Source organism: Delphinapterus leucas, chromosome 3 (assembly GCF_059928025.1).
Source record: "Delphinapterus leucas isolate spDelLeu-1000000601 "Yukka" chromosome 3, BTC_Dleu_Yukka2, whole genome shotgun sequence".
Lineage (NCBI taxonomy): Eukaryota > Metazoa > Chordata > Mammalia > Artiodactyla > Monodontidae > Delphinapterus > Delphinapterus leucas.
Genome location: NC_143131.1, coordinates 45,670,405 through 45,679,763, shown reverse-complemented (window position 1 = coordinate 45,679,763; position 9,359 = coordinate 45,670,405). Strand labels below are relative to the sequence as shown.

Sequence of the window (9,359 nt, the reverse complement as noted above, 5' to 3'; positions counted from 1 at the left end):
TGGGTAGGGCAGTTATCAAGTTTCACTTCCTTCTTCTTCAGTCATAATTTTACAGGAGTGCCATGCCAAGTCATAAAATCTGAATTACACACTGAATCGTACTCACAGGCTTGGGTATGATTTCAAGGGTTTCTGGAGTGACTATAAATATTTTCATTGACCTTAAGTGGCTACATTGTGCATTCCTTTTTTTTTTCCCTCCAAATTTGTACTCTGAGAAATTTCCCCCATTCAGAAAAGTTGTTGGAATAGTTTAGTGAACAACCATATACCACCCTCTTAGATTCAACAATAGTTAATATTTTGCCATATTTTCTTTTTCTTTCTCTGGACATTAATTGAAAGTAAGTGTAGATATCATGGCATTTCACTCTTAAATACAAGCTTGACACTTGTCATGCCATGAGAAAGTGACAATTCTTGAACAAGTCAAGTCTTATTTAGAAAAGGGTGGGCAAGATGAATCATCAACAGAACTTCTGGGAATGGAGGTTTCTAGCACTTAGGTAATTCTCATGCTAATTCTGTGATACCTGGTGCCATTTTACAAAGCATGCATAATAAATTTCATCTTGGTCGTTCTTGTTTCAACAATTTCAAAAGAGACAAAGCAAATCCATTTTAGTTCTGTACTTTCATGTCCATTTGCATCATTTCTTCAGAAACACCTCTTTATTACAGTGTCCTCTTGCACACACTAGAAGATAGAACTTGCTTTTTTCCTCTCAGCATACTAAGTACTAGAGTTATTTTACAATATTTATTTGGGGCTGTTAAGGAGAGAGTTAAGATCTTTCATTATTTTACCTGTGACTTGAATCATAATAAAATACTTTCCAAGGTAAAACATGTTAAACATCACATTAACGCTTGAGGAAGATTACAAGGCATTACTGTATGGAACATTATAATAATGGCTGTGTACTCCAGAAAAATAATTATATTCCTTTAATGCACTCATAATAGCTCTGCAATTTTTAACTGCTGTTTTGTTCCCAACCCATCTTGTACACAAATACAGAACTTAGTGCCAGTTTATCAGTGGCTAGATTATAGAAGAGAGAAATGATTCATTAGGAAGCTACAGATGTCCTGTCTTTGCTTCAGAACACACCAGAGAAATTTAATTCAAAGTTCTAAAAAAAATTTGATAGGCAGATGGGATATGAACTTAATGAACAAGCTACAGAACAACACTCTCTAATATGTCAACCCCCTCTCTGGCACTATCCTTTCTTTCTATCAACCCCCAATTCCTCATAACAGGTTAACAGGTGGCACCCATGACAAATCCTCAACAATAATGGTCTAAGACTGGACAAAAGCCATTGTAGTTGGACAATAATGATATAAAATAGAGTAAAAGCCAGCTGTTTTAGGTAAAAAGTAGTTTGGCTGTATATCAAGTGCCTGGGAACCTGGCTCTACATTTGTATGCCTTGTTTAGCCAGACATCCTAGTCCAGTAGTTCCCAAAGTTCAGGGTGTATGAGGATCACTGAGTGTCAGAATGCTGATTCCTGATTCCTTAGTCCTTAAGTCCTAGAGGTTCTGATTTGGAAGATCTGGAGTGAGGTCGAGGAATCTTCTTTCTGTTCAGTCTTCTGGGTGATTCTGATGCAGCCCACGATGGAACATGCTTTGACCTATACTGTTTCTAGCACTTAAGATGCCAAGAGGGTGGGTCATTGGTAAGCCTGATCCATTTATGTGTGAACTGATTTAATGCTTGTCTTTGCTGGTGGCCAGTGATAATGGTCTCCATCCCATCCAAGGTTAGTCAGAGGGAACAAGGGATCCATATCCTGCAACTGAGAACCACTGTGTGGGCTGACTCTGAAATGGGTACTTTATTCTCCTGTCAGCCCAGAAACAAACTCATATGACAGGATACCTGCCTACTAGAACAGTTGACCCTTGAACAACACAGATTTGAACTGCACGGGTCCACTTATACACGGATTTTTTTTCAGTAGTAAAGACTACAGTACTAATATTGATTGGTTGAATCCATGGATATGGAACAGTGGATATAGAGGAACTGCCAATAAGGAGAGCCAACTATAAATTATACTCAGGTTTTTTTTACTGTGCAGAAGGTCAGCGCCCCTAACCCTTACACTGTTCAAGGGTCAACTGTATTTAAACAAGGCTGTGTGTGTCTCTGTGTGTGTGTGTGTGTGCGCACACACCCACAGCTGTTAGACCCAAGATTAGTCTTTTAAGGGTTTAACCCACACTCTTAATACAGTTCTGCTATAATATGACACAAGACTTCATAAAAATCACCATGCTGTGCACAATAATAGTGCAATAAAACCCACAGGGCTTATGGGAAAAGATGCGCTCAGGGAGACAACACTCCAAAACCTCACCAGTGACACATTAAAAAAAAAAGATATAAGAACCTAATAACAATGGTAGCACAGTTTTACACATGTTAAATGGTTAAGAAATTTATAAGTAACCTCTTTTCTGGCTGGAATCATGGAGGGTATAGAAGAGAAGGGAAAAAAGGTTTCTGCTATGCCAGATACCATCAAGAAAAAGCAAAGGAATTTTGCAGAGCTGAAGATCATGCACCTGAGAAAGAAGTTTGCCCAAAAGATGCTTCAAAAGGCAAGGAGGAAGCTTATCTATGAAAAAGCTAAGCACCATAATAAGGAAAATAGGCAGATGTGCAGAAGTGAGATTTGACTGGCAAAGATGGCAAGAAAAGTGGGTAACTTCTGTGTAACTCTAGAGCCCAAATGAGCATTTGTCTTCAGGATCAGGGTATCAACGGTGTGAGCCCAAAGATCTGAAAGGTGTTCCATCTTCTTTACCTTTTTCAGCTCCTCAATGGCACCTTTGTTAAGCTCAGTAAGGCTCAGTTAACATGCTGAGGACTGTGGAGCCATATACTGTATGGGATACCTGAAACAAATCAGTAAAAGAATTGATCTACAAGTGCAGTTATAGCAAGATCAACAAGAAGGTGATTGTCCCAACAGGTAACACTTCGACGGCTCGATCTCTTGGTAAATAGGAAGTCATCTGCATGGAGGATCTGATTCATGAGACCCATACTGTTGGAAAATGCAAACGTCTTCCTGTGGTCTTTCAAATTATCTTCTTCATAAGGTGGAATGGAGAGAAAGGCATTGCATTGTGTAGAAGGCAGAGCTGCTGGCAACAGGAGACGGGATCAACAGGCTTCTTAGAAGGATGAACTATGGTGCCTCCCATGATTATTTTTATAATCTGGTCAGTTAATAAACAATGACTGCTTTCAAGTTGAAAAAGAAAAGGAAATTCATAAATAATACAATAAATACGTCACTTTACCTTAAAAAAAAAGATTTGAAATTTGTTTGAGGGAGTAGGCATTGGAAGGGTTGCAGCTTGTAATTCATTGTACAGCGGTAGGAAGGTAAGTTATCTAAAATCAGAGGAAAAATTTTAACACCAGATGTGGATGGGCACAACTCAACATACACAGTAAACTGAGGTAGCTGGTAGATATCTGAGGAGAGTGTGTGTGTGCATTTTGTGTATTCCCAGGCGCCTCAGTTCAGCTGGCTGGATGATTTTCTGCTTTCACCTCGTGTTTCTTGCTCATAAGATCTCACATAGGCCAAGGCAAATTTCCATTATACTCATATGTTGTTTCCTAATATATCAATCACATTGGAACAAATTTGTGTTTTCAAGACAAGCATTATAGCAGACCTGACTGTACCTGTGAGGAGTTCACATCAGAAGTAATGGTTTTAAGTTGCCTAGATTCTGAGGGTAGCCAGGAGAGCATTACTGCCCTACAAGGAGTATTGTTTAAGAGGGTTTGGGGACTGGAAAATATGAAGGTAAAGGTAGTGGTGTTCCCTTCTATCTTCATGGCCATCCACATGGCCATGAAGGAACTCAGCATCTCATAGGTATTGTGTTATTCCATATTTTCATAGACTAGCCTAGATTAACAATTACCCAAGGGTTTAGGTTAGCTAGATGAAGAAAAATAAATAGCATTAGAGTAAGCTTCAGAGGACACACATTTTATTCTTAGCTCTGCAAGCTGTGTGACCTAAGGCAAGTCCCTTTATTTCACTTGGATTCATTTCCTCATCTGTAAAATAAAAAAATTGGACTATTTCATCTCTCAAAGATTCCTCCTGGCTCCAATATCATGTGACTCTGAGGCTTTCTATGTTGATTAAATGCAGAGAAAATGAACAGTTTTTGACCTCTTTAAAACTCTCCATGTGGCTCAGCAGTTTTTTTTTCTCATCCCAGGTTGTCTTCCTTGGTTATTTCCCAAAATGAAAATTCCAAATTGTTATTATTCTCAATCTCTGTTTCTACCAACAGATGGAATTTACTGAGGCAGATCAAGTCTGAGCTTGCAAAGCTCCTTTGTTTATTTTGTTAACAGCTTTATTGAAGTAAAATTGACATACAATAAGCTGTACATATTTAAAGAATACAATTTGATAAGTTTTGACATGCGCATACAGCCATGAAACCATCACCACCATCAAGGTAATGAACATATCCAACACCCACAAAGGTTTGCTCCTGCCCCTTGTAATCTCATCCTCCTGCTTCCTCCCCATATACCCAGGCAACCGATCTGCTGTCCTTCATTAGAGACTGGTGCATATTTTCTAGAATGTTATGTAAATGGAATCATCAGTCTGTACTGTTGTTTTGTCTGACTCCTTTCACTCAACATAATTATTTTGAGATTCATCCATATTCCTTTTGTTAATAAACAGGAGAAAAAAAAAAGGAGCCAGGTAGTAGTCTATCATATGGCTATACCACAATTTGTTTATCCATTCACCTGTTGATGGATATTTGGGCTGTTTCCAGGTTTTCAGCCATTATATATGACTGCTATAAATATTTTTTTAAAAAGTCTTTGTATGGACATATGTTTTGATTTCTCTTGGGTAAACACTTAGGAGTCGAAAGGCTGGATCACATATGGAAAGTGTATGTTTCACTTTTTAGAAACCACCCAACTATTTTCCAAAGTGGCTATACCATTTTACATTTCTATCCACGCTACATGAAAATTCCAGTTCTTCCATATCCTTGCCAAAACTTAGTAATGGTCAGTAGTTTTAATTTTTGCCATTCTAATAGGTATGTAATGATCCTTTAATTTGTATTTTCCCAATGCCTGACAATGTTGAGCATCTTTTCATGTGCTTATTTTCCATCTGTTTATCTTCTTTGGGGAATGTCTGTTCAAATGCTTTGCCCAATTTAAAAAATTGAGTTGTTTTCTATTTACTGAGTTTTCTGTAAGTTGCAGTAAAATACACGTAACATAAAATTTACCATCGTAACCATTTTTACGTGTACAGATCAATGGCATTAAGTACTTTCACATCGTTGTGCTACTATCACCATCATCCATCTCCAGAACTCTTTCATCTTGAAAAACTGTAACTCTACTTATTAAATAATAACTGCCCAGTTCTCCCCAACCCCAGCTCTGGAAACCACCATTTTTCTTCCTATCTCTACGAGTCTGACTACTCTTCAGTATCTCGTATGAGTGGAATCATATGGTGTTTGTCTTTTTGTGACTGGCTTCTTTCACTTAGCATGTTGCTGCGCCCAGGCTTTCTCTAGTTGCTGCGAGCAGGGGCTACTCTTCTGTTGCGGTGCGTGGGCTTCTCATTGTGGTGGCTTCTCTGTTTCGGAGCACAGGCTCTGGGCGTGCGGGCTTCAGTAGTTGTGGCACGCACGGGCTTAGTTGCTCCACGGCATGTGGGATCTTCCCCAACCAGGGCTCGAACCCGTGTGCCCTGCACTGGCAGGCAGATTCTTAACCACTGCGCCACCAGGGAAGTCCCTGCTTTCACTTTTTGGCTTACTGTGAATAACGGGCTATATATGAACACAAATGTAGAAATATCTTTTTCAGTCCCTTCTTTTAATTACTGAGTTCTGAGAATTCTTTATATATTATGAATACAAGACCTTTATCAGAAATACGATTCACAAACATTTTTTCCTAGTCTGTGCCTTTTAATTTTTTTAATGTATTTCAAAGAGAAGTTTTAAGTTTTGATTTAGTCCAGTTTATAATTGTTGTCTTTAGATCTAAGAAATTTTTGCCTAACTTGAGATCACAACGACTTGGGAACTTCTAGTTTTTTTTATTTTTTCCCTGCAGAAAGCTTTATTGTTCCCACTTGGTTCAAAGCTCGGGAAAAGGCTCCAGGGTGGTTAAAATGATGCCTAGTGGCTGCAGAGAAAGGCTTCAGGTAGAAGCCCTGACAACAGAGGGGCTCCTCAAAGGCCGCTGGGCTCCAGAGGCTCTGAGTCGCGCTTGAGGGTGAGCCTTGAAAAGAAACTCACCCAGCCCAACCTGGGGGCCAGGCCAGCCTGTGAGGTTAGTCAGGTGGTCGCCCATCTTCTTGATGAGTTTCACCTGCTCTTCTAGGACGTGGCTCTCCAGGAAGTCACAGAGGTGGGGTCTGCCGGGGCAGGGGCACGCAGATCCAAAAGGGCCTGGTTCAAGTTCATCTACCTGAGAACGGCGGCTTCCATAACGTCCTGGGGTTTACGCCGCTTATCTTGAGATGGCGTCTGCAGGTTCCGGAAGAGGGCGTGGCTGCTCTGCTGTTTTTGCATTTTGAAGAGACGCTGGGCGCCCTTGCGCTTCTGCTCCGCCAATTCGCGGAAGATGGGGTCCGTGCCCTCCAGAGCCACATCCTCCCGGTGGAAATAGAAGCCCAAAGAGAGCTAAGTGCCCGCAGATGCATGTTGACCAGGGGGTAGACGGTGGTCTCCACCTGGGTAGAATAATTCTGACGAATCTGGGAGCTCGTGGTGTTGGCTGGTCCTAGAGGCGGAGGGTAGCTAAGGGGTTGATTCTGACGGTTGCGACTGGAGAAAAGGTTGGAGGGTGCTACGAGGCTGGAGGAAAGGGCGTCCCTGGGCCTGTTCTGTCCAAACGCTACTGAAGCAAGAGACGGATCCACAGGACCCTCTGGCCTTGTGAACTGCGGAACTTCTGATAGACGTGTTTTAAGACACATTTTATAGTTTTAGGTTTTAGGTTACAATTGGTACTATGATCCATTTTGAGTTAATCTTTTAAATGATACAAGGTGTGGATCAGAATTCATTTTTGCGTATAGGAATATCCAGTAGCTCCAGCATCATTTGTTGAAAAGGCTATCTTTTCTTCACTGCATTGCTTTTGTATCTTTGTAAAAAGCAGTTATTCATATATGTGTAGGTCTCTTTGTGGACTCAGTCTATTTTACTGATCTGTTTGTCTTTCTTGATGCCACACTATCTCGATTACTGTAGCTTTATGATGTCTTGAAATGAGGTAGCATTAGTCCTCCAATTTTGTTTTCCTTTTTCAAAGACACTTTGGCTATTCGAGATTCTTTGCATTACCATATGAATTTTAGAATCAGCTTGTCTGTTTCTACAAAAAAGCTTGCTGGGTTTTGATTGGGATGGTGTTGAAACTATAGATCAATTTGAGGATAATTGACATCTTAACAATACTGAGTTTTCCATGAACACCGTACCTCTTCCATTTATTAAAGTCTTCCTTAATTTTTCTCAGCAATGTTTTATAGTTTTCATTGTACATAGCTTGCATATTTTTGGTCAGATTTATCCCTAAGTATTTCATATTTTTATGCTATTTTAAATGTAAATTTTAATTCATTTCTAATTGTTAATTGCTAGTGTATAGAAATACAATTGTTTTTTATATATTGATCTTGAGTCCTGCAACTTGCTAAAACTCATTTAGTTAATTAATTAATACAATTTTTAAAGTTTACTTTCCAGTTATAGTTATTACAAAATATTGGCTATATTCCCTGTGTTGTGCAATACATCCTTGAGCCTATCTTACACCCAGTGGTTTGTACCTCCCACTCCCCCACCCCTATATTGCCCCCCTGCCCCACTGGTAACCACTAGTTTGTTCTCTATATCTGTGAGTCTGCTTCTTTTTTGTTATATTCACTAGTTAGTTGTATTTTTTAGATTCCACATATACGTGATATTATACAGTATTTGTCTTTCTCTGTCTGACTTACTTCACTTAGCATAATGCCCTCCAAGCCCATCCATGTTGCTGCAAATGGCAAAATTTTGTTCTTTTTTATGGCTGAGTAGTATTCCATTGTGTGTGTATGTGTGTGTGTGTGTGTGTGTGTGTGTGTGTGTATTGCTTAGGTTGCCTCCATATCTTGGCAATTGTAAATAATGCTGCTATGAACATTGGGGTGCATGTATCTCTTCGAGTTAGTGTTTTTGTTTTTTTCAGATATATACCCAAGAGTGGAATTGCTGGTGCTAAACTCATTTGTTAGTTCCAGTACCTTTTAAATAAACTCCGTCTGATTTTCTACATAGACAATCACGTCTTCTATAAATAAAGACAGTTTTACTTTTTTCTAATCTGGCAGCTGTTTCTTTATTTTGACCGTATTGTACTGGTTAGACCCTCCAATATAACATTGAATAAACATGTCAAAAGTGCATATCTTTGTCTTATTCCTGAACATATGGGGGTACATATTCAATATTCACTATTAAATATAGTGTTAGCCGTAGGTTTTTTGTAAAGGCACTTTATCAGATTGAAGTTCTCTTCTCTTTCCAGTTTGCTGAGAGTTTTTTCTTTTGTTTTTTAAAGAATTGATGATGGATTTTGTCAAATACTTTTTCTGCATCTATTGAAATGACCATACAGGGTTGTTGTTATTTTAGTTTTTAGCTTAAAAAAAATCCTGTATGGTGAGTTAAGTTGATTGATATTTGAATGTTAGACCAATTTTGCATTCTTGGGATAAGCGCCATGTAATGGAGATACATTGGGATAAACTCTATGTAATTATGATGTATTATCATTTTTATATATAGTTGGATACAAATTACACTTAAAATTTATTTGAAATTTTTGCATCTATGTTCTTTAGTGATATGGGTCTGTAGTTTTCTTTTCTTGTAATATCTCTCTGGTTTTGGTATCAGGTTTATGCTGGCCGCATAGATGAGTTAAGAAGTATTCTATCCTCTTATTTTCTGGAGAAGTTTGTGTAGAATTAGTGTTATTCCTTAAATATTTGGTAGAATTTGGTAAAGACATCTGGCCCTGGACTTTTCTTTGGGGAGGATATTTAACTATAAACTCAATTTCTTTAATAGATATAGGGCTATACAAGTTGTTTACTTCTCCTTGAGTAAGCTTTGGTAGTTTGTAGAATTTCTCCATTTTATTTTATTTTTTCTGTATTTTCTTTATTTATTTTTGGCTGCATTGCTGCACATGGGCTTTCTCTAGTTGGGGCGAGCAGAAGCTTCTCTTTGTTGTGGTGCGCAGGCTTC

The 9,359-nt window shown here is 38.8% G+C and overlaps 2 pseudogenes; one reads left to right on the top strand and one right to left on the bottom strand.

The window, feature by feature from the left end:
• Positions 1–367: 367 nt before the first annotated feature.
• LOC111162706 (large ribosomal subunit protein uL30 pseudogene) lies at positions 368–3,254 on the top strand (annotated as a pseudogene).
• A 1,620-nt stretch (positions 3,255–4,874) lies between these two features.
• Positions 4,875–8,468, bottom strand: LOC149749555 (ferritin light chain pseudogene; annotated as a pseudogene).
• Positions 8,469–9,359: the final 891 nt, after the last annotated feature.